This window comes from Pleurodeles waltl, chromosome 6, assembly GCF_031143425.1.
Source record: "Pleurodeles waltl isolate 20211129_DDA chromosome 6, aPleWal1.hap1.20221129, whole genome shotgun sequence".
NCBI classification, from domain to species: domain Eukaryota; kingdom Metazoa; phylum Chordata; class Amphibia; order Caudata; family Salamandridae; genus Pleurodeles; species Pleurodeles waltl.
In genome coordinates, this window is record NC_090445.1 from 21,081,459 (window position 1) to 21,104,688 (window position 23,230).

Sequence of the window (23,230 nt, forward strand, 5' to 3'; positions counted from 1 at the left end):
GTGGTTATCCTGTGGCTCCCGAAGTCTGTACATGCATTGAGTTTGATATCTGATCAGAGGGACAATTCATCAGACACAACCCTGGGGCATGTGCATCTTTTGATGCTAAGTTCCACCCAGCCAAACCCTTATTCTAGTGCTTGCGTCACTAAGCTGTATCTATGTGATAAGCATGGTTTGATTTGGCACTGACACTTAACTGTTAACAGCGGCACATACTTACGACACTCCGTCACATGGTAGATCTTTCCGTCTATTTTTTGCATGGAGCACATCAGTTTAACAATTAAATATAGATTTAAAAAATAATTCTGGGGCACCCGGGACCTTCTTACTACTTTGGGTTTCTGGAAGTGTGCAACCTGTCACAGGGAAAGGACTGTGATGTTTAGTAAGGGGTGGTTAGACAGGAACGTGGCTCCGGTTAGAAGTGCAACATGCAGGGCATCTCCTGAGCAATACCTTGTGCCCTGGAACTTATTTTTTGACAAATTAGGCACTGGTTATAAGCATGAGTTCTGCGGTCTTCTTAAGTACAGTGTGGTGTGCCAACAGTACCCTGGGTTTCTGGCTGTCTCAGAGCAGGCGACTGAAGGAAGTAAGACAAATCCGTGCCGAAGTACTGCGTGGCAGCTTTACACCCTTTTGGCATGGGTCCCTTTCACTAGGGGTAGTTTGGGGACCGGGGAACTTATGTACCAACACTAGGTCACACACCACTGTGAGAAAAGTACACAATGAATGCTTTGCGCGGTGCAACCTATGTACAAATAGATTACATCATAAATTGCCCATGTGTAGGACGTCACAAAACTACATGCCCAATGAATATTAATTAGGCAGGCTGCCCTTTGTGACCCCCTGCAATTGGCTATAAATGCAGCAATGTTGGCCTGAAAGGAAGAGAAGACTTTTAAACCTGTGTTCACCTTTACAAATGGAAACCGTTAAAAAGCAAAAACTAAAAAACAGGTTTTGAGAACATCCATTACTTACCATTGGTTGGGTCTGATGTCACTCTCTTTTCCTTGCTCCTTATCGGTCACCACATTGTCTGCTTTCGCTGCTCCACTTTGGTTGTTCATGCCGTGGAGCTTGGCCCAAGTACAGCTTCTGGTCACTGGCCAGTGTCCTTCCACTGACTACGCAGTCTGAAGGTACTTTTTTTAAATAATTTGCCATCTAGCAAGACATACGAGTACATCTGCTATTGGTGGATTTGTCGATGCTTGTTATTATTTTTCATTGTCGCGTCATTTGCAATGATTTTGTTAAGACATTTTCTGACTCCTCAGAGACTAAAATATATGGATTTTCGTTCAGTTGCTGAAAACGTTTTCTCTCATGTGCTTTGTCTGTTTAGCTCGATTTTGCCCGCAATTCTGAAATACTTGTTTTTAAGGCCTCAAAACCATAGCAGAGTACACTTACTTCAAATAAATAAAATATTTTAGATCTCTTATAGATAATCCTCCTCAGGCTCATGCCTTTCAGCGTCTCGTTCATCTCTGCTCAAGCCCCGTCTCAGAGAGGGACATGCTGCATGCCGGGCTAATTCCAATATATCTTTTCATTCTTTCCTTCCTGTCATCTGTACTTCCTTCCTCCATTTTCTTTCTTCTCTTTTTCGCTTTATTTCACTGTCTTCATTCCTCACATCAACTATCCTACTTTTACTTGTTCCTGTTTTGTATTTTTTCTTCCCTTTACTTCTTTATTTTCGCCATCATTTCACTTCACTTCTTTCATTGTTTGCTTCCACATAATTGAAAATAAATCCCATTCCATCGCCCTTGCTACACTGATCCCCTCTGATATAGTAACTCTTCCTGAGCGCTAAGAAATCGGATTTACATATAATAAGCTTGTATCTGTGCCAGAGCTCTGCACCCCCTGTGTAGTGCCCCCAACAAATAACCCAGGGTAAAGTCACTGTGTGCAGAATTTGTGCCTCTGCCTGTGGGAGTCTGAAATGCTGTAAAACAGTGAATCCCAACCTTTTTATCGCTGCGGACCGGTAAATGTTTGATAATTTTTCCGGGGCCCGCTTGTTTTGATTTAATAATTTTAATTTAATTGTATTTAAACATGCCTTCAAGATTTGAAGACCTCGGGCGGCCCGGTGCCGATTGATCCGCGGACCGGCACCGGTCCGCGGCCCGGGGTTTGGGGAACACTGCTGTAAAACATTGATGATGATGAATGCTGAAGTGGTGTCTAGGCGCTATGTGAGCTGAGAGAGTAAGCTATCAGAGAAGGGATGAGTCTATGCAAAAGTCAGCAAGAGCTAAAGAGTAACATTTTAGGCATCTTTCTGAACTGTACAAGGAAGTGGGGGGGTTGAGCTTCAAAGGAAGGCTATTCCATCGAAGGGCAGTGCATCTGACAAAGCCCCCTCTCCCCCCAGAGGCGCGCTTCACAGATGGCACTGATATATTTTTGTGAGAGCCAGACCAAAGGGTTCTAGAGGGTTGATACCAGGTAAAACTTTGTCTCAGAAAAGAAAGTTGGACCGTTTCCCTGCAAGGCCTTGAAAGCAATACATATGGCTTTAAAGGTTAAGCGATGTTTTATGGGGAGCCAATGAAATGCCTTCAAGGCCTGACAGGAACATGGCTGCCGAGTTCTGCAAAATTTGTAGTTTGATTAGCAGGCCAGTTTGTAAATTATGATAAAACCCCTTACAGTAATCCAGTCTAGCCAGAACTAAAGCAGTGAATGAACTGCAGGATTTTACCTTCGATCTCCAGAAAACTGCATTCTCCACAAAAACAGAATTTACACTGAACACAAGCTTCTTTTAATTAAGAATATTTTTTTTCCATTGCTATACGATACCGGTTAGTGTCAGGGATACTACGATATATATCAGACGTAATAAACGTCTTGCATGACATTACATGAGAGCTCGAAGCGCGTGGCTGAGATTCGTACAAAGCTGAACACGAAAAAACGCACATTCGCTCTGCTTGTCTGACGTCACTGCGAGCTGTGTTTTTTGCTTTTCATATCCTAGGCCTGGCTTTATTTCACGCAAATTGAAGCAGACATTATCCTCTTGGCATGCAGTTGTTTTTGCCAAGGCTTATTTTGTTGAAATGATAATGTTTGGCTGTGCATGATTCGCTATAATTAGCGGTCTGTCTTTAAGTTGCCGCAGACCACTCCACTAATATTGTGTTACTGTTAATGTCTGATCATGTGTTTAAACGAATAGAGCACCGATAGTGACTAACGATCTAAGAAACACTGCGACAGAACAATGATCACAGTCACTCCAATTGTACATGGTGTTGTTGCTTGGCGAAGAAATATCATTATAAATAGGCAGTGTGGCCCATCAGCTTTCTATAAGAACCTGTCAGAACAAACACATTGCATCTTCTAAGGTTGCCTGGTGTGTTTGTGCAGGGAGAGAGGCAGCATGCATTCTGCACTCAATATTGCTTCTCTAGCTAGGTTTCGCCTGCACTGCGTTTGCAAAATCTCTTGTAAATAAAAAAATAAAAAACAGGCTTCGAGCCCGTCCATTGCTTACCTATACTTACCCTTGGTTGCGTCCAATGTCAACATGACTTAAAGTAAAAAAGAAAAAAAAGCATTATGACAGCCAGCATTGACTGCTTCACAGAGCTTATTTAAAGCCATATTGCAAAGCAGCTCAACGGTGCAATATGTAGCAAAAAAGACAAAGCCATAGATATCGCATAGGCGAAACGTATTGGCTTTGCCAATGCTTGTCTTTCTTTGCGTCAATGTTTGAATTACGTAACTTAATGCAATAACAACACTAAGGCACTCATTTACGAGAGCTTGGTACGGATGCTCACATGATACAATGCCTCACCAAAGACAGCATCAGTGTTGTAAACACTGGAAAGACTCATGCGGAGTGACACATTGTGTGGTGTCACACGAGTGTGCACACGTGGAGGAGATGCGGGAAGAGGAGCACTCCCCTGCATAGTTTACAACCAACACCTCGTGTCCTTCTAGGAAAGCTCTAAGCCCCTCATATCTGGAGCACTATGCCGCATAGTTTACAACTGACACCTGATGTCTTTCTAGGACAGCCCCACATATCTGGAGCACTCCATAGCATAGTTTACAACTGACACCTGATCGCCCTTCTACGAAAGCCCCACATATCTGAAGCACTGCACCACATAGTTTACAACTGACACCTGATGTCCTTCAAGGAAAGCCCTAAGGCCCACCTATCTGGAGCACTATGCCGCATAGTTTACAACTGACACCTGATGTCTTTCTAGGAAAGCCCCACATATCTGGAGCACTCCATAGCATAGTTTACAACTGACACCTGATCGCCCTTCTACGAAAGCCCCACATATCTGAAGCACTGCACCACATAGTTTACAACTGACACCTGATGTCCTTCAAGGAAAGCCCTAAGGCCCACCTATCTGGAGCACTATGCCGCATAGTTTACAACTGACACCTGATGTCTTTCTAGGAAACCCCCACATATCTGGAGCACTCCATAGCATAGTTTACAACTGACACCTGGTGTCCTTCTAGGAAACCTCTAAGCCCCAAATATCTGGAGCACTCTACCACATAGTTTACAACTAACACCTGATGTCCTTCTAGGAAGGCCCTATGGCCCACCTATCCGGAGCACTACGCCGCATGGTTTACAGTTGACACCTGATGTCTTTCTAGGAAAGCCCCGCATATTTTGAGCACTCCACCAAATAGTTTACAACTGACACCTGATCATCCTTCTAGGAAAACCCCACATAGCGGGAGCACTCCCCCGCATAGTTTACAACTGACACCTGGTGTCCTTCTAGGAAAGACCCACATATCGGGAGCACTCCCCCGCATAGTTTACAACTGACACCTGATGCCCTTCTAGGAAAGACCCACATATCGGGAGCACCCCACCGCATAGTTTACAACCGACACCTGGTGTCCTTCTAGGAAAGCCCCACATATCGGGAGCACTCCATAGCATAGTTTACAACTGACACCTGATGCCCTTCTAGGAAAGCCCCACATATCGGGAGCACCCCACTGCATAATTTACAACCGACACCTGGTGTCCTTCTAGGAAAGCCCCACATATCGGGAGCACTCCATAGCATAGTTTACAACTGACACCTGATGCCCTTCTAGGAAAGCCCCACATATCGGGAGCACTCCATAGCATAGTTTACAACTGACACCTGATGCCCTTCTAGGAAAGCCCCACATATCTGAAGCACTCCACCTCATAGTTTACAACCGACACCTGGTGTCCTTCTAGGAAAGCCCCACATATCGGGAGCACTCCACCGCATAGTTTACAACCGACACCTGGTGTCCTTCTAGGAAAGCCCCGCATATCGGGAGCACTCCACCGCATAGTTTACAACCGACACCTGGTGTCCTTCTAGGAAAGCCCCGCATATCGGGAGCACTCCACCGCATAGTTTACAACCGACACCTGGTGTCCTTCTAGGAAAGCCCCACATATCGGGAGCACTCCCCCGCATAGTTTACAACCGACACCTGATGCCCTTCTAGGAAAGCCCCGCATATCGGGAGCACTCCCCCGCATAGTTTACAACTGACACCTGATGCCCTTCTAGGAAAGCCCCACATATCTGAAGCACTCCACCTCATAGTTTACAACCGACACCTGGTGTCCTTCTAGGAAAGCCCCACATATCGGGAGCTCTCCATAGCATAGTTTACAACTGACACCTGATGCCCTTCTAGCAAAGCCCCACATATCGGGAGCACTCCACCGCATAGTTTACAACTGACACCTGATGCCCTTCTAGGAAAGCCCCACATATCGGGAGCACCCCACTGCATAGTTTACAACTAACACCTGGTGTCCTTCTAGGAAAGTCCCACATATCGGGTGCACTCCATAGCATAGTTTACAACCGACACCTGATGCCCTTCTAGGAAAGCCCCACATATCGGGAGCACTCCTTAGCATAGTTTACAACTGACACCTGATGCCCTTCTAGGAAAGCCCACATATCGGGAGCACTCCCTTGCATAGTTTACAACCGACACCTGGTGTCCTTCTAGGAAAGCCCCACATATCAGGAGCACTCCATAGCATAGTTTACAACTGACACCTGATGTCCTTCTAGGAAAGCCCCACATATCGGGAGCACTCCCCCGCATAGTTTACAACCGACACCTGGTGTCCTTCTAGGAAAGCCCCACATATCGGGAGCACTCCACTGCATATTTTACAACCGACACCTGATGCCCTTTTAGGAAAGCCCCACATAACGGGAGCACTCCCCCGCATAGTTTACAACCGACACCTGGTGTCCTTCTAGGAAAGCCCCACATAACGGGAGCACTCCACCGCATAGTTTACAACCGACACCTGGTGTCCTTCTAGGAAAGCCCACATATCGGGAGCACTCCCCCGCATAGTTTACAACTGACACCTGATGCCCTTCTAGGAAAGCCCCACATATCGGGAGCACTCCACCGCATAGTTTACAACTGACACCTGGTGTCCTTCTAGGAAAGCCCCACATATCGGGAGCACTCCATAGCATAGTTTACAACTGACACATGATGCCCTTCTAGGAAAGCCCCGCATATCGGGAGCACTCCCCCGCATAGTTTACAACTGACACCTGATGCCCTTCTAGGAAAGCCCCACATATCGGGAGCACTCCACCGCATAGTTTACAACCGACACCTGGTGTCCTTCTAGGAAAGCCCCACATATCGGGAGCACTCCACCACATAGTTTACAACTGACACCTGATGCCCTTCTAGGAAAGCCCCACATATCGGGAGCACCCCACTGCATAGTTTACAACTGACACCTCGTGTCCTTCTAGGAAAGTCCCACATATCGGGTGCACTCCATAGCATAGTTTACAACCGACACCTGATGCCCTTCTAGGAAAGCCCCACATATCGGGAGCACTCCTTAGCATAGTTTACAACTGACACCTGATGCCCTTCTAGGAAAGCCCACATATCGGGAGCACTCCATAGCATAGTTTACAACCGACACCTGGTGTCCTTCTAGGAAAGCCCCACATATCAGGAGCACTCCCCCGCATAGTTTACAACTGACACCTGATGCCCTTCTAGGAAAGCCCCACATATCGGGAGCACTCCCCTGCATAGTTTACAACCGACACCTGATGCCCTTCTAGGAAAGCCCCACATATCGGGAACACTCCCCCGCATAGTTTACAACCGACACCTGGTGTCCTGCTAGGAAAGCCCCACATATCGGGAGCACTCCACCGCATAGTTTACAACCGACACCTGGTGTCCTTCTAGGAAAGCCGCACATATCAGGAGCACTCCACTGCATAGTTTACAACCGACACCTGGTGTCCTTCTAGGAAAGCCCCACATATCGGGAGCACTCCCCCGCATAGTTTACAACTGACACCTGATGCCCTTCTAGGAAAGCCCCACATATCGGGAGCACTCCTTAGCATAGTTTACAACTGACACCTGATGCCCTTCTAGGAAAGCCCCACATATCGGGAGCACTCCATAGCATAGTTTACAACCGACACCTGGTGTCCTTCTAGGAAAGCCCCACATATCAGGAGCACTCCCCCGCATAGTTTACAACTGACACCTGATGCTCTTCTAGGAAAGCCCCACATATCGTGGGGCACTCCCCTGCATAGTTTACAACCGACACCTGATGCCCTTCTAGGAAAGCCCCACATATCGGGAACACTCCCCCGCATAGTTTACAACCGACACCTGGTGTCCTTCTAGGAAAGCCCCACATATCGGGAACACTCCCCCGCATAGTTTACAACCGACACCTGGTGTCCTTCTAGGAAAGCCGCACATATCGGGAGCACTCCACCGCATAGTTTACAGCTGACACCTGGTGTCCTTCTAGGAAAGCCCCACATATCGGGAGCACTCCACCGCATAGCCGGGTTTCTATATTCAGGTGAGAGAGATATTTGTGGAGGACAAAAGGCGATTTTTCTTTTCTTTTAGCACAATCACTGCTTACTGTAAGTGAAACACAAACCCCTCCCAGACTTGCGAGTACCCGTCAGGGTTCTCCCAGCCAATAAACTCCTCTTTAAACCTCTTTCCCCCTCCCTTGCCCCAAATCATCAGAGACTTGTTGCTGGGGTTTAACATGGCAGCAGTTTATTACAGTCAACATACATGGCTGATAAAACATCACAGCTTGTGGCCATACTTATGTTCCATTATGCAACTGTCCCCCATCAACATTTATCCTGCCTGATTGCTGCCAGTGTTTCTGTTCAGCCTCTGATCGCGGGCCCCTGCTGTTGTTGTCAGCTCTTGATAGCAACTAGACTACTCTCGCTACCAACCTGTACGTGGGTGGCACTCAGGCCTTGCCTGGGCCGCACGCACAGTGCCTGCCCGACACTGACCCCCTTTTGGCCATACTTGCTCTCTGCACCCCTGCTGTAAGGCATCCCAAGGGCCCTGTCGGAGCAGCTCTCTTTCTTAGGTTGCATACTTTCTGTCTGGCTTTTTTGCTTTGCAATGCCACACTACTAATGATTACTGACTTTGAGCAGCTCCCCCTTCCACTGCTATTAAGAGAATCCTAGTTGTTCGAACGCACCCACTATATGAGCAGAAACATATCCACTGCTACCCCTGTCAAGTGAACGCCATCATCTGTGTAGTACCCGGGTGTCCTGACATTGATGAACCCGTGCGTCACGAAGCCCCAAGCATTGGCCTTGCAAACCTTTGCCATGGACATGTTTAATTTTCGTCTACACTTCTTGACTACCCGAGGTCCCTTTCCCCTCTCCAGACAATCACCTTGGACCACCAGACTTCTGCTGGGCACAGCAGTCGAGTCACTGCCACGAGCCCGGACACCATATCCCCCAACAGGTCCTTCCTCCAGAGGCAAGCCACGTCATTGCCCCCTAGATGTATGAGCATGGCATCTGGTTTCTCTTCCTGAAGCAACACACTCTGGATGGAAGACGGCAGCCGGGCCCATCTCATTCCTGGTTGACCCAGCCGTGTCCATGCTGTGTTACGCAACAAGATCCCTTTGTATTCCTTCCTCACCACTGTGCTTTATAAGAGTGGCCCAGGATCCATACACTGCACTTGCCGCCCCGGGGGCCTGTCATGAAAGAAACAAGACTTAGAGGACTGCCGGTCGTATGTACCCCTAAAAACCCCTGAAGCCCATCTGCCCAGTCTCTTTATCCCTTCCTCACTCGGCCCGCTGGCTGCTGCCCTCATGGATGCCCCTATGCGAAATGAGTGGAACCCGAATTGGTTTGGGGAAGCCCTACCCCCAGCACTGCGAAGAACTGGAAGTGGCTTCGGTATGACCCATCTGCATGTCTGAAAGTGGTTGGCCTTCTTGTAATCCTTGCTCAATGTATTCCCATATGTTGCACACTGGGCAGCATTCGCTATCTTCTGGGCAGTGGAGGTGAGAGTATTTCCCCTTTGCCTTCTGGTCTGTCTTCGACCTTCTCAGGTGAATAACCATGTAGCTTTCCCCTAGGTGCACATCTTCTCCCCAGAGGCATGCCCCACCTGGGTGCATTCTGTAGGGGCCAGTCAGCTCACGAATGCAGTTTGCTTCAAGGCTGCCTTAAACATTACTACTTCATGCCCCGGCCTGCAAACCTGGCTGAGCCTTGTGAGCAGCTACTGCAAGACTGAAAAATCAATGGGACGGATCTTGTCTTTGCATTTGGCCTGCATCCTCCCCATCCCTTCATGGCCGCGCTACATAAAAAGATTTGTCTGGGTCCCTGCCCTTGGTTAATTTTGCATAGTATGAGCCTGCGCTAAGGTGTGCCTGCACCCACGACTTGGGTTTGTCCGCCTGCGAATGCCCAATGGATGAAACCCATAGGGTCCTTATCATTTGCTCTGTCTGCCCCTGGGGCACTGGTCACACTTTGGACAGTGGTCCAGCACTTACTGTACTTTGCTGCAATTTTGGGGGCCAATACATTGTTCATCAGCATCTTCAAGTCAGGTCCGCAAATCCCCATAGGTGTTTGGGCACCAGTGTCACGTGGTGGTCGACGTGCGGTGCCAGCTCTCTGAACCTCAGCCACTGAAAGTGAGAAAGTGAGCCAGCTGCTAAACTACCACAGCCCGGTATGTGTCTGGACCTAACTGCTAAGTTAGCCTTTAGCCGACTGTAGGAAAGTACCATCTTGCCTGGCATGTTACCCCCATTTTTCACTGTATATATGTTGTTTTAGTTGTATGTGTCACTGGGACCCTGGTAACCCAGGGCCCCAGTGCTCATAAGTGTGCCTGAATGTGTTACCTGTGTAGTGACTAACTGTCTCACTGAGGCTCTGCTAACCAGAACCTCAGTGGTTATGCTCTCTCATTTCTTTCCAAATTGTCACTGACAGGCTAGTGACCATTTTTACCAATTTACATTGGCTTACTGGAACACCCTTATAATTCCCTAGTATATGGTACTGAGGTACCCAGGGTATTGGGGTTCCAGGAGATCCCTATGGGCTGCAGCATTTCTTTTGCCACCCATAGGGAGCTCTGACAATTCTTACACAGGCCTGCCACTGCAGCCTGAGTGAAATAACGTCCACGTTATTTCACAGCCATTTTACACTGCACTTAAGTAACTTATAAGTCACCTATATGTCTAACCTTTACCTGGTAAAGGTTAGGTGCAAAGTTACTTAGTGTGAGGGCACCCTGGCACTAGCCAAGGTGCCCCCACATTGTTCAGAGCCAATTCCCTGAACTTTGTGAGTGCGGGGACACCATTACACGCGTGCACTACATATAGGTCACTACCTATATGTAGCTTCACAATGGTAACTCCGAATATGGCCATGTAACATGTCTATGATCATGGAATTGCCCCCTCTATGCCATCCTGGCATAGTTGGCACAATCCCATGATCCCAGTGGTCTGTAGCACAAACCCTGGTACTGCCAAACTGCCCTTCCTGGGGTTTCACTGCAGCTGCTGCTGCTGCCAACCCCTCAGACAGGCAGCTGCCCTCCTGGGGTCCAGCCAGGCCTGGCCCAGGATGACAGAACAAAGAACTTCCTCTGAGAGAGGGTGTGACACCCTCTCCCTTTGGAAAATGGTGTGAAGGCAGGGGAGGAGTAGCCTCCCCCAGCCTCTGGAAATGCTTTCTTGGGCACAGATGTGCCCAATTCTGCATAAGCCAGTCTACACCGGTTCAGGGACCCCTTAGCCCCTGCTCTGGCGCGAAACTGGACAAAGGAAAGGGGAGTGACCACTCCCCTGACCTGCACCTCCCCTGGGAGGTGTCCAGAGTTCCTCCAGTGTGCTCCAGACCTCTGCCATCTTGGAAACAGAGGTGCTGCTGGCACACTGGACTGCTCTGAGTGGCCAGTGCCACCAGGTGACGTCAGAGACTCCTTGTGATAGGCTCCTTCAGGTGTTAGTAGCCTATCCTCTCTCCTAGGTAGCCAAACCCTCTTTTCTGGCTATTTAGGGTCTCTGTCTCTGGGGAAACTTCAGATAACGAATGCAAGAGCTCATCCGAGTTCCTCTGCATCTCCCTCTTCACCTTCTGATAAGGAATCGACTGCTGACCGCGCTGGAAGCCTGCAAACCTGCAACATAGTAGCAAAGACGACTACTGCAACTCTGTAACGCTGATCCTGCCGCCTTCTCGACTGTTTTCCTGCTTGTGCATGCTGTGGGGGTAGCCTGCCTCCTCTCTGCACCAGAAGCTCCGAAGAAATCTCCCGTGGGTCGACGGAATCTTCCCCCTGCAACCGCAGGCACCAAAAAGCTGCATTACCGGTCCCTTGGGTCTCCTCTCAGCACGACGAGCGAGGTCCCTCGAATCCAGCGACTCTGTCCAAGTGACCCCCACAGTCCAGTGACTCTTCAGTCCAAGTTTGGTGGAGGTAAGTCCTTGCCTCACCTCGCTGGGCTGCATTGCTGGGAACCGCGACTTTGCAGCTACTCTGGCCCCTGTGCACTTCCGGCGGAAATCCTTTGTGCACAGCCAAACCTGGGTCCACGGCACTCTAACCTGCATTGCACGACTTTCTAAGTTGGTCTCCGGCGACGTGGGACTCCTTTGTGCAACTTCGGCGAGCACCGTTTCACGCATCCTTGTAGTGCCTGTTTCTGGCACTTCTCCGGGTGCTACCTGCTTCAGTCAGGGCTCTTTGTCTTGCTCGACGTCCCCTCTCTCTTCAGGTCCAATTTGCGACCTCCTGGTCCCTCCTGGGCCCCAGCAGCGTCCAAAAACGCCAAACGCACGATTTGCAGCTAGCAAGGCCTGTTGGCATTCTTTCGGCGGGAAAACACTTCTGCACGACTCTCCACGGCAAGAGGGATCCGTCCACCAAAGGGGAAGTCTCTAGCCCTTTTCGTTCCTGCAGAAACCTCAGCTTCTTCTGTCCAGTCGAAGCTTCTTTGCATCCGCAGCTGGCATTTCCTGGGCATCTGCCCATCTCCGACTTGCTTGTGACTTTTGGACTTGGTCCCCTTGTTCCACAGGTACCCTAGATTGGAAATCCACAGTTGTTGCATTGCTGGTTTGTGTCTTTCCTGCATTATTCCTCTAACACGACTACTTTGTCCTTAGGGGAACTTTAGTGCACTTTGCACTCACTTTTCAGGGTCTTGGGGAGGGTTATTTTTCTAACTCTCACTATTTTCTAATAGTCCCAGCGACCCTCTACAAGGTCACATAGGTTTGGGGTCCATTCGTGGTTCGCATTCCACTTTTGGAGTATATGGTTTGTGTTGCCCCTATCCCTATGTTTCCCCATTGCATCCTATTGTAACTATACATTGTTTGCACTGTTTTCTAAGACTATACTGCATATTTTTTCTATTGTGTATATATATCTTGTGTATATTTCCTATCCTCTCACTGAGGGTACACTCTAAGATACTTTGGCATATTGTCATAAAAATAAAGTACCTTTATTTTTAGTATAACTGTGTATTGTGTTTTCTTATGATATTGTGCATATGACACTAAGTGGTACTGTAGTAGCTTCACACGTCTCCTAGTTCAGCCTGAGCTGCTCTGCTAAGCTACCATTATCTATCAGCCTAAGCTGCTAGAGACCCTATACACTAATAAGGGATAACTGGGCCTGGTGCAAGGTGCAAGTACCCCTTGGTACTCACTACAAGCCAGTCCAGCCTCCTACACCGACAACCCACAAGCTGCCTCAGGAGCCTTACCACTACCGGGCAGCTCACTGTTCCTAAGTTCACGACCTGTACCTCAGCGTGGTTGTCTGACCACAGCGCAATCTGCCTGTTGGCTAGTCTGTCCCCCATATGGTGAAACCAGCTAGGATCGGGAACAGCTCCAGCACTGTTATGTGTTTTTGTTAAAACTTTTTGCCCCAGACTTCCGGCTAGTGCACCGCTGCCCAAGCCGATGCCATGACCACGCCAAGGCCTCAGCCTCCCACAGTGTCTGTGAAGAGTTCCAGATCATTTGCCGTCACCCATGCTGTCCTCCACATCACTGTCCCGTTGAAGCTCTCTAACCACTGCTCCAAGTCCTTTGGCACCCCTTTCGTCAACCGAAGCCTGTGATGGTCCTTTGTCAGGTCCCGCGTCAGCCATGCGAGGCACCTGGTGAAGGGCCTACCCGCCGGGTCACCTGTTCCTGAAAGTGAACCTGCCTCGGAGATGCTGCAGGTCCCTTCGCGTGGCTTTCTTCTTTGCTAGCAGTGAGTTGCGCTTCGGTTGCTCTGCCTTGCATTGGTTGAGCCTGCACGCACCCTCCACCATGTCGAGCTCAGTTTGCAGAAAGGACATGCAGGCGGCCGGCCCTTCATTTGTTTCTGCAGCTAGTGGCCCCCAAATCCCCAGCCAGGTCCGTAAAGGACTGAAGTAGTTCCTCACATTCCGGGGTGCCACAAGAAGTCATCGAAGCAGTGAGCATCTCCATGACTTCCACCCTGTTCGCAGTTCCCACTCTAAGAACCTGCTGAATGCCTCAAAGTAGGTGTACCAAACGGCGCAGGCACGTGCCATAGTAGTTGCCTCTCCCAGCTGGAACCCCAGTAGATGGTAACTGGTTGGGTGGACTGGCACAAGGCGAAAAGTGGATTCAATATCTACTTTTGCCAGGAGTACCCCCTTCCTGCTGCCTTAATCAAATCAATGGCCTGATGAACTTTCAGGAAAGAAACTGAACAATCACTGTGGTCTATCCCATCATTCACGGGTTCTCCCGAGGGTAGGACAAATGATGAATGAGCCTGTACTTCCCAGGCTCCTTCTTGGCACTAAACCCGGAGGGAAAACCATGAAGTTGTCAAAGAGGGGGGCTCTGAAAAGGGCCTGCTATTCTTCCGGGTCTACCTCCATTCTAACTTTCTGCTCTGCTACCGTAGGGTTGTCCCTAAATGATTTCAGAGTCTGAAAAGTGAGGGGGGTCCGGCTGCCACCGGCCTTGGCATCCCCTGGTGCTCTCCTGCAGTCCACTGCAGGGTATACACCCTCACCGATTGCTGTAGATGTGTCGGAATCTTCAGGCCTGCCTCCATTTGCATTCATCTTTGTTGTATTTCCAATATGTTGTGTTACGGTTCTTTCCCGGTTTCCCTCCTAGCTGGGCTCTTTGCTTGCCCCCTTGCAGGAAACCCTCAAACTTTCCTTTTCCTCCCTTCGTGCAAAAACGATGCTCCTTTGCGTTCACCCCCTCCCTGCTCGCCACCATGTGGTTGGTGGAGCCTCCTACATCTTGATGACCCCATCCAATGACTGGCCATGTCTGCATCTTTTCCCTGAATGCTTTGTCGCAGAGCAGCCTCGCGTCCCCCTGGTATTTCAGTTGTGCTTCGTGCACTTTTTGTTCATGTAGGAACAGTGCTGCTGCGCTCTCTGGGAATTTCGCCCCAAAACACCCACCAACATTGTAAATGCTCTCAGCCAATTCTCTGTGGATCTTTCTACCCTTGGTCTGCGGCTTTCTCTCCTTTCTTCTTCTTTCTTGTCGTGCGTAATCAGGTCTAAACTCACCTGACGCACCTCTAGGAGCGGGAAAATGTCAATAAACGCCTTGCACCGTACCCCTTCTTCCACTGCTAATGGTGTGAGGCTGGCCAGTCTTGTCTCCCTCGTTGTCAAAGGGGGGTCTCCCAGGGGAGGGCCTAATGTATCCGCTTGCTCGTTTGCCCGTTCCCACCCCTGCCGCCCAGGCCTTGGCGGGGTCAAGGCGCTGCTAATCTGAGCTGCTTGCTGCGGTTGGCTGGCCCCTTCTCTGCTTTCTCCTTCCCCCGTTGCTGGATTGCCCTGTGTTGGAGCGGCACCTTGTGTGGGTCCACCCCCGCCTGTCTCTTAGCACCACTTGTGTGCTGCCCTGATGCCCCCCACAGCCCGGCTCTGCCATGGATTCATGCCCGGCCAGTAGAATGGAGGGCAACTACATGGGAGGTGGGACCCTGAACCCAGCCACAGCCACCGAGGTGAACCCATATTTGGTGGTAGGGGTTGGTGCTTGCTGGGGCTATGCCCCTGACCCCCTTGCCACGCTCCCCCTGGATTGCGTAGGTTTGATCCTTCCTGCTTTGCATAAGAAACTCTCCCAGTTGATTGGAGTTCAAAACCCCACCCTGTGCCCGGAAGTTGGCTCCGCCCACAGTCGTGCCCCCTGTCCTTTTGTGCTGCGCAGGCGCCACCTGCTGTGCACGTGCTGCTCACGCCTTGGTTGCCTTGCTGCCCCTGGACCAGCTCCTGCAGCTGCCGCCATACAGGCTCCAGGCGCTATAGTCCCCCTTGCTTCCAACAGAGGAGTCCCTTCTATTGCCTGATGGGGTTGGGGGGGCTCTCCTTTCCTGGGCCCTCCTGTGGTGTATTCTCGCTTTGGCTGGTCCCACCTTCCCTTGTGCCAGTCCCTGCACTGACCTTGTAGGGTGCGCCGTCCTGTCTGCAGCCCCCCTGGCGCAGGGCTCCCCGGTGCGTCTTCAGGGCTCCTTTGGCTTTCTTTGGCCCTCCTGCTTCCACTGCCCCCATCACCTGCTACTTGACCCATTCTTGCCCTCGCCACGCCAGGAGTTGCTTTGCTTCTTGCAGCATCACCTGCAAATCCTCATCCAGGTCGGGGTCAGTGTTGCTTGGTGCCACCGGTCACCTATAGGTCGCTGATCCTTGGCCCCAGCTGCCTGTACCATGTCCCTGCGGCGGGCGGGCTCTTCCCTCGCTGCTGTGCCCGGCGCTGCGCCCACTCTCCATGTGTGGCCCTGGTGTAGGGTGAAGAGACGTCCTGATTTCCTCGGACAGTCCCGGTTTTTAGAGGACTGTCCCGGTGTCCCCACGCTTCTCTTAATTTTAAATAAATGTCACGGTTTTTGTGACAAAAATCAGATTATTAAATAAATGTCCCAGTTTTTGTGACAAAGGTCAGATCATCTAGGGAAGCATAAGTTAAAGACGCCTACAACGTATGAAATAATTAAAGTAATTCATTGGTTACTGTCAGACAGCACAGTCCCCTGTCTGCCCCCAGCAGAGAGAGGTGGGGGGGGGGCGGGTTGGGGATGCAGGGTGGGAGGTCAAGCCATAGCTAATTTGATATATGTAGTCTTGTAAAGGTGTGTACATATATGTGTGTGTGTGTGTATATATATATATACACACACACACATAGGTACAGGTACACATTCACAAAGCTACGCAAAAACGGGACAGGCCAGATATAAAAGTGAGAGTAAAGTCTTTAGTCCTTCTTTTATGTCTGACCGTCCCGGTTTTTGCTCCTGAAGACCTGGTCACCCTAGCCTGGTGTCCCTTTGCTGACTGTGCGCTGCTCCTTCATTGCTGAGGTGGGGATCATCTTTTGGGGGCGCTTCGTGCTCCGGCTGAAGTCCTCTGCTGCTCCCCGATGCCGTCGATCCCCCAGGGTCCTTCTCAAGTCATGCTGTGTCTTCTAGCGCCAAGGGGCTAACAAAGGGTCAACTTGCTTCTAGGCGTAGCTTCGCCCCCTTTTGTCCTCCTCGCGCCGATGCTGCTCCTCATTGGCGGGTTCACACCAGGCCAACCAATCACAATCACAGGCGTGGCTCTTTGGCCCTCTGGAGGCGCATCATCGCGGGCCCCCATCTGGTCCGCCTCGCTCCCCGGCCTGCACCACTTCTCTGTTGGGGGGTGGGGGGGCAAGTCACACCAAGTGTCTCATGGACCTGCCCCAGGACCTCCCTTCCCAAGGTTCCTATATGATCTCTCTTCTGACCATGTACCTTAACCGTCTCATCACCTGGCTGTCATAGTTCAGGTTGCATGTTTCCTGGGGCTCTCTGCACCCCAGAAGAACAGAGCTATCTGGGAAGAGAGCTCAGCTTGCACCTCGAAGCTCTGACGTGCCTAAATATTCAATCTATTAACACACTAGCGTGCCCGGACCCGCCCCTTCTCCTCAGCTCCCAGAGGGTCTGTAGCCAAAATTAGACGGGCCAGTGGGAGCTGGTGCAGGGAGTGTTCTAGTGGTGCTGATGCAGGTATCACTGAGTGCAGGACCACTGCATGTGTCTGCAAGTGACGGTGTGGTGCAGCTGCACATGGGTACTGGTGTTCCTGCAGAGACATGCCTGTGGGAGCTGGTGCAGGGCATGTTCTAGTGGGTGGTGATGCAGGTATCACTGAGTGCAGGACCACTGCATATGTCTGTCTGTGACAGTGCAGTGCAGGTGCAGTGCAGGTGCCCATGGTACAGGTGGTGGTGTAGAGACTGGGCAGTGGGAGCTGGGGCAGGGCATGTTTTAGTGGGTGGTGATGCAGGTATCACTGAGTGCAGGACCACTGCATATGTCTGTCTGTGACAGTGCAGTGCAGGTGCAGTGCAGGTGCCCATGGTACAGGTGGTGGTGTAGAGACTGGGCAGTGGGAGCTGGGGCAGGGCATGTTTTAGTGGGTGGTGATGCAGGTGTCAATGAATGCAGATGCCAGGGAATGGAAGTGGAGGCCTCAGTGGTGCAGTGCAGGTGCTCATCGATGCAATGCAAGTGCCAGAAGATGTCACAGGTTGGGGTTGCAGGTCCCAGTGATGCAGTTCTGGTGCTGGTGCCTATAGATATCAAAATATGGTGGTGCAGGTCTTAGTGGTGCAGTGCAGACTTCAGTGGTGCAGTGCAGGTGCCTGTAGAAGTCAACGGATGGAGGTGCAGTGAAGGCCTTAGTGGTGCAGTGCGGGTCCCTGTAGATGTTAATGAGTGGAGGTGCAATGCAGGCCTCAGGGTGCAGTGCAGGTGCCTGTAGCTATCAACGGATGGTGGTGCAGGTCTCAATGCTGTACTTCGGGTCTCAGTGGTGCAGTGCAGACGTCAATGGGTAGAGGTGCAGGCCTCTGTGGTGCAGTGCGAGTACCTGTAGATGTCAATGGGTAGAGGTGTAGGCCTCTTTGGTGCAGTGCGGGTACCTGCACATGTCAGTGGTGCAGTGCAGGTCTCAGTGTGCAGTGCAGGCACCTGTCGATGTCAATGGTTGGTAGTGTAGCAGGCCTCAGTGGTGCAGTGCAGTTGCCTGTAGATGCTAACGGTGGTGGTGCAGCAGACGTCAGTGGTGCAGTAGAGATCTCAGTGGCGCACTGCTGGTGGCTGTAGATGTCAACTGGTGGAGGTGGAGTGTAGGCTTCAGTGGTACAGTGCATGTGCCTATAGATGTCAACATATGGTCGTGCAGGTCTCAATGCTGAAGTGCAGGTCACAATGTTGAAGTGCAGGTACTTGTAGATATCAATGGGTGTTGACATTTACAGGCACCTGCACTGCACCAGTGGTGCAGTGCAGGGGCCTGCACATGTCAACAGGTGGAGGTGCAGGCATCAATAATGCAGTGCAGGTGTCTGTAGATGTCAACAGGTGGTGATTCAGGTCTCTGTGGTGCAGTGTAGGTGCATGTAGAAATCAACTGATGGTGGTGCAGGTCTTTATGTTGCAGTGCAGGTCTCAGTGGTGCAGTGCATGTGCCTATAGCTGTCACCAGGTGGAGGTGCAGGCATCATTGAGGCAGTGCAGGTGTCTTTAAATGTCAACGGGTGATGGTGCAGGTATCAGTGGCACAGTGCAGGTGCCTGTGGATGTCGATGAGTGGAGGTGCAGCAGGTGCCAGTGGTGCAGTGCAAGTTCCTGTAGATGTCAACTGGTGGCTATGAAATGCAGGCCTCAGTGGTGCAGTGCAGCTGCCGATAGATGTCACAAGATTGTGGTGCATGTCTCAGTGATGCAGTGCAGATACTTGTAGATATCAATGAATGAAGATGCAGGTCTCAGTGGCACAGTGCAGGTGCCTGTGGATGTCGATGAGTGGAGGTTCAGCAGGTGCCAGTGGTGCAGTGCAGGTGCCTGTAGATGTCAAGGGATGGTGGTGCAAGTCTCATTGGTGCAGTGCACATCTCACTGGTACACTGCACATGCCTGTAGATGTCAATGGATAGTGGGGTAGGTCTCAGTGGTGCATTGCAGGTGCCTATAAATGTCAAAAGATGATGGAGCAGGTCTCAGTGGTGCAGTGCAGATGCTTGTAGATGCCAACAGGTGAAGATGCAGGCCTCAGTGGTGCAGTGCAGACCTCAGTGGTGCAGTGCAGGTGCCTTGAAATGTCAATGGATGGAGGTGCCACAGGCACCAGTGGTGCATTGCAGGTGCCTATAAATGTCAAAAGATGATGGAGCAGGTCTCAGTGGTGCAGTGCAGATGCTTGTAGATGCCAACAGGTGAAGATGCAGGCCTCAGTGGTGCAGTGCAGGTGCCTTGAAATGTCAATGGATGGAGGTGCCACAGGCACCAGTGGTGCAGTGCAGGTGCCTATAAATGTCAAAGGATGATGGAGCAGGTCTCAGTGGTGCAGTGCAGATACTTGTAGATGCCAACAGGTGAAGATGCAGGCCTCAGTGGTGCAGTGCAGACCTCAGTGGTGCAGTGCAGGTGCCTTGAAATGTCAATGGATGGAGGTGCCACAGGCACCAGTGGTGCAGTGCAGGTGCCTATAAATGTCAAAGGATGATGGAGCAGGTCTCAGTGGTGCAGTGCAGATGCTTGTAGATGCCAACAGGTGAAGATGCAGGCCTCAGTGGTGCAGTGCAGGCCTCCTAGATGGAGGTGCACCAGGCACCAGTGGTGCAGTGCAGGTGCCTGTAGACGTCAGTAGGTAGTGGTGCAGTGCAGGTGCCTGTAGATGTCAGTAGGTAGTGGTGCAGTGCAGGTTCCTGTAGATGACAACATATGGTGGTGCAGGTCTCACTGGTGCAGTGCAGGTTCCTGTAGATGACAACATATGGTGGTGCAGGTCTCACTGGTGCAGTGCAGGTTCCTGTAGATGACAACATATGGTGGTGCAGGTCTCACTGGTGCAGTGCAGGTTTCTGTAGATGTCACCGGATGGTGATGCAGACTCCAGTGGTGCAGTGAAGGTGCCTGTACATGTCAACAGGTGGAGGTGCAGTGCAGGCCTCACTGGTGCAGTGCAGGTGCCTGTAGATGTCACCGGATGGTGATGCAGACTCCAGTGGTGCAGTGCAGGTGCCTGTAGATGTCACCGGATGGTGATGCAGACTCCAGTGGTGCAGTGCAGGTGGTCTCCAGTGCTCTGCTGGTACCAGTGGGGCAGGTGCTGGCGAGGTTGAAGGTGCAGACCTAGGACAGATGTCTAGTTTAAAATCACCGCAACCTCACAAAGTTTTGGGGTGAAGCAAATACAGAGGCCCCGGTTCATGAGAGAACTGTGGGATACGCCCCAAGGTTTCCTAAAAATCCCAAAATATATCTTATGCTCTAAAGAGATTTAGGCCCTCATTCTGACCCTGGCGGTCGGCGGAGAGACGGCGGTCGGACCGCGAACAGACCGGCGGTATTAAAAATGGCATTCTGACCGCGGCGGTCCCCGCCGCGACCGACCGCTACTTCTCCACTCCGACCGCCACGGCGGTCATGACCGCGGGGCTGGAGTTTGCGCACTCCGGCCCGGCGGTCGTCCCAAGACCGCCAAGGGTATTATGACCCTGCCTACCGCCGCGGTTTCTTGCGGGCGGGAACCGCCGTGCGAACCATGGCGGTAAGCACTATCGGGGCCAGGGAATTCCTTCCCTGGCACTGATAGGGGTCTCCCCCACCCCCCACTACCCACCCGAGTCCTCCCCCCACACCCTCCACCCCCCTGCCACCCCCCAGAGGTGGTACGAACCCCCTCCCCACCCCCACCCCGACATGCACATACATGTACCCCGACATGCACACACCCCCAACATGCACATATACACACCCCCTACACACACATACACAACGGGGACACATACCCGCACACATACATGCCGACATGCGCACCTGCCGAACAGCACACATTACCCATAGACACAGCAGCACCCCCCGCCCGCATACACGCACTCACACACCCCCTCTACACACTCACACGCACACCCCCATGCACGCCCACATCACACAACACCCCCCCACCCCCTCCCCTCACGGACGATCAACTTACCTTGTGCGTTGGTCCTCCGGGAGGCGACGGGAGCCATAGGGACGTGACCGCCAACAGAAGACCGCCAACAGAAGACCGCCACACAGAAATGTGGGTCGTAATTCTGTGGGCGGTGTTCTGCTGGCGTGGCGGTGGAGGTTGACCAGTCTCCACTTTCCCGCCGACCGCCAGTGTGGCTGCTGGCGGTTTTCCGGCGGAACGCTCCCAGCGGTCAGAATGCGCACAGCGGCACACCGCCGCGGTCGGCGGTCTTCACCGCGGCGGTAACTCAGCGGTCTTGCGAAAAGACCGCCAAGGTCAGAATGAGGGCCTTAATGAGTTAAGCGTGCAGTTCTCCACATCAGCAGATTTTTTGTAAACAGTGCTCAAAGTAACAGTAATTGTGTAAGTTTTAGAGCAGTGTACATCTAGAAAGTCCTGCCCAGATTTTAATATAGTGTGAAATACCTATGGGAACTCACTCTGAGGAGTAGGCCCCCTTCTCGTGTGGTGTTATTTCAGTGCATTCCTTGTGTGGCTGGGTCTGATGGCTTAGTGGACTGATCCACCCACTGCAGGGGACCTGTGTTCGACCTCAAGGTCACAATATCAAATTCCTGCAGGGCTGCTCAGCCTTTCATCCTTCTGAGGTCGATAAAATGAGTACCGTTGGGTAACAATAAACATCTGTTATTCAGCGCTAAAATACCCTTCTGGGTGAACGTGCTGTTGACAAATGCACATCATGTTGTGTTTTATGGAAAGTAAAGTTTATGTGCATTTGCCAATTATGTTGATAGGTAGGTCTCCCCCGGAGGGTCTGCTCTGGCCCTAGTGAGTGCGCCCAGTGTGGTGGGGGTGTGGTCCCTACAATGATGGTCCGCTGCCTGCTACCCATGCGGGTGTGGTGATGTGTGTGTTGTCTCTGCGGCGGGTCTTACAGCGGGGTTTGGGCCTCATTCCCTTCCATATTACCCCCCCAATGTGAGATGGGGTGGGGCTCCTAGGTGACTGTCCTTGACAGCCCGATTGGTCACTGACTGGACCTTCAGTTCACCGTGTAGGGGTCACTGTGCCGTACTGCACCGAGGGTGACCAGGCGCCCCAGATTTGCTGGGACAACCCCAGAGTTTCCCCCCCGCTGTCCTGCCAGATTTTGGGAAATTTAGCTCATGTCCCGGTTTTTAGAGAGGGTCGGCTGAAAACAGTGGGAGGTGATTTTGTTTTCCAAAGCAGAGTTAGTTAGTCGGTGTCATCAGAAAGCAATTTAATTAACAGGCATTATAGTGGTTTTAAAATTTACATTTTATTTATGTTCTTAGAGGCATATTTACAAGGAGCTGGCGCATTGGCTCTGATGTGCCACTTTCCTTGGGTCACCATGCGCCCCCCTAATGACACCATGGTAGCTTTGTATTTAAAACGCAGCGCACAGTGGCACACGTTGGGACAATAGCATCAGAATTTTTTCCGCTATTGTAGCGCTTTGCTGGACTAGCGTCAAAAATGTTGCCGCTAGTCCAGCAAAGCACAGGGAGGCCCATAGGCTAATGAACTCGCGTCACTTTAACGCCTTCCCTGAGCAGGCATTAAAAAATGACGTTAGAATAGCGCAGCGAAATCTTGTAAATTTCTGTGCGCCATTTTGTTTGGCCTCCCTGTGGGGTAACGCCCCTCTTGCATACATTATACTTGGCACAAGTATAATGTGGCGCAAGGGGTTACAAAGTGGCGCAATGCTCGCATTTTGCCACTTTGTAAATATGGCACAGGGTGGGGAACTGGTTAGCATTGCCTTAGCGTTAAAAAAAAATACGCTAAGGCGGCACT

At 51.2% G+C, this 23,230-nt stretch overlaps 1 protein-coding gene across 1 annotated transcript in view; it reads right to left on the bottom strand.

The window, feature by feature from the left end:
• The window catches only part of QRFP (pyroglutamylated RFamide peptide), a 79,497-nt gene that overhangs the window by 38,855 nt on the left and 17,412 nt on the right, over nucleotides 1-23,230 (bottom strand). The gene's annotated exons all lie outside the window — the stretch shown is intronic.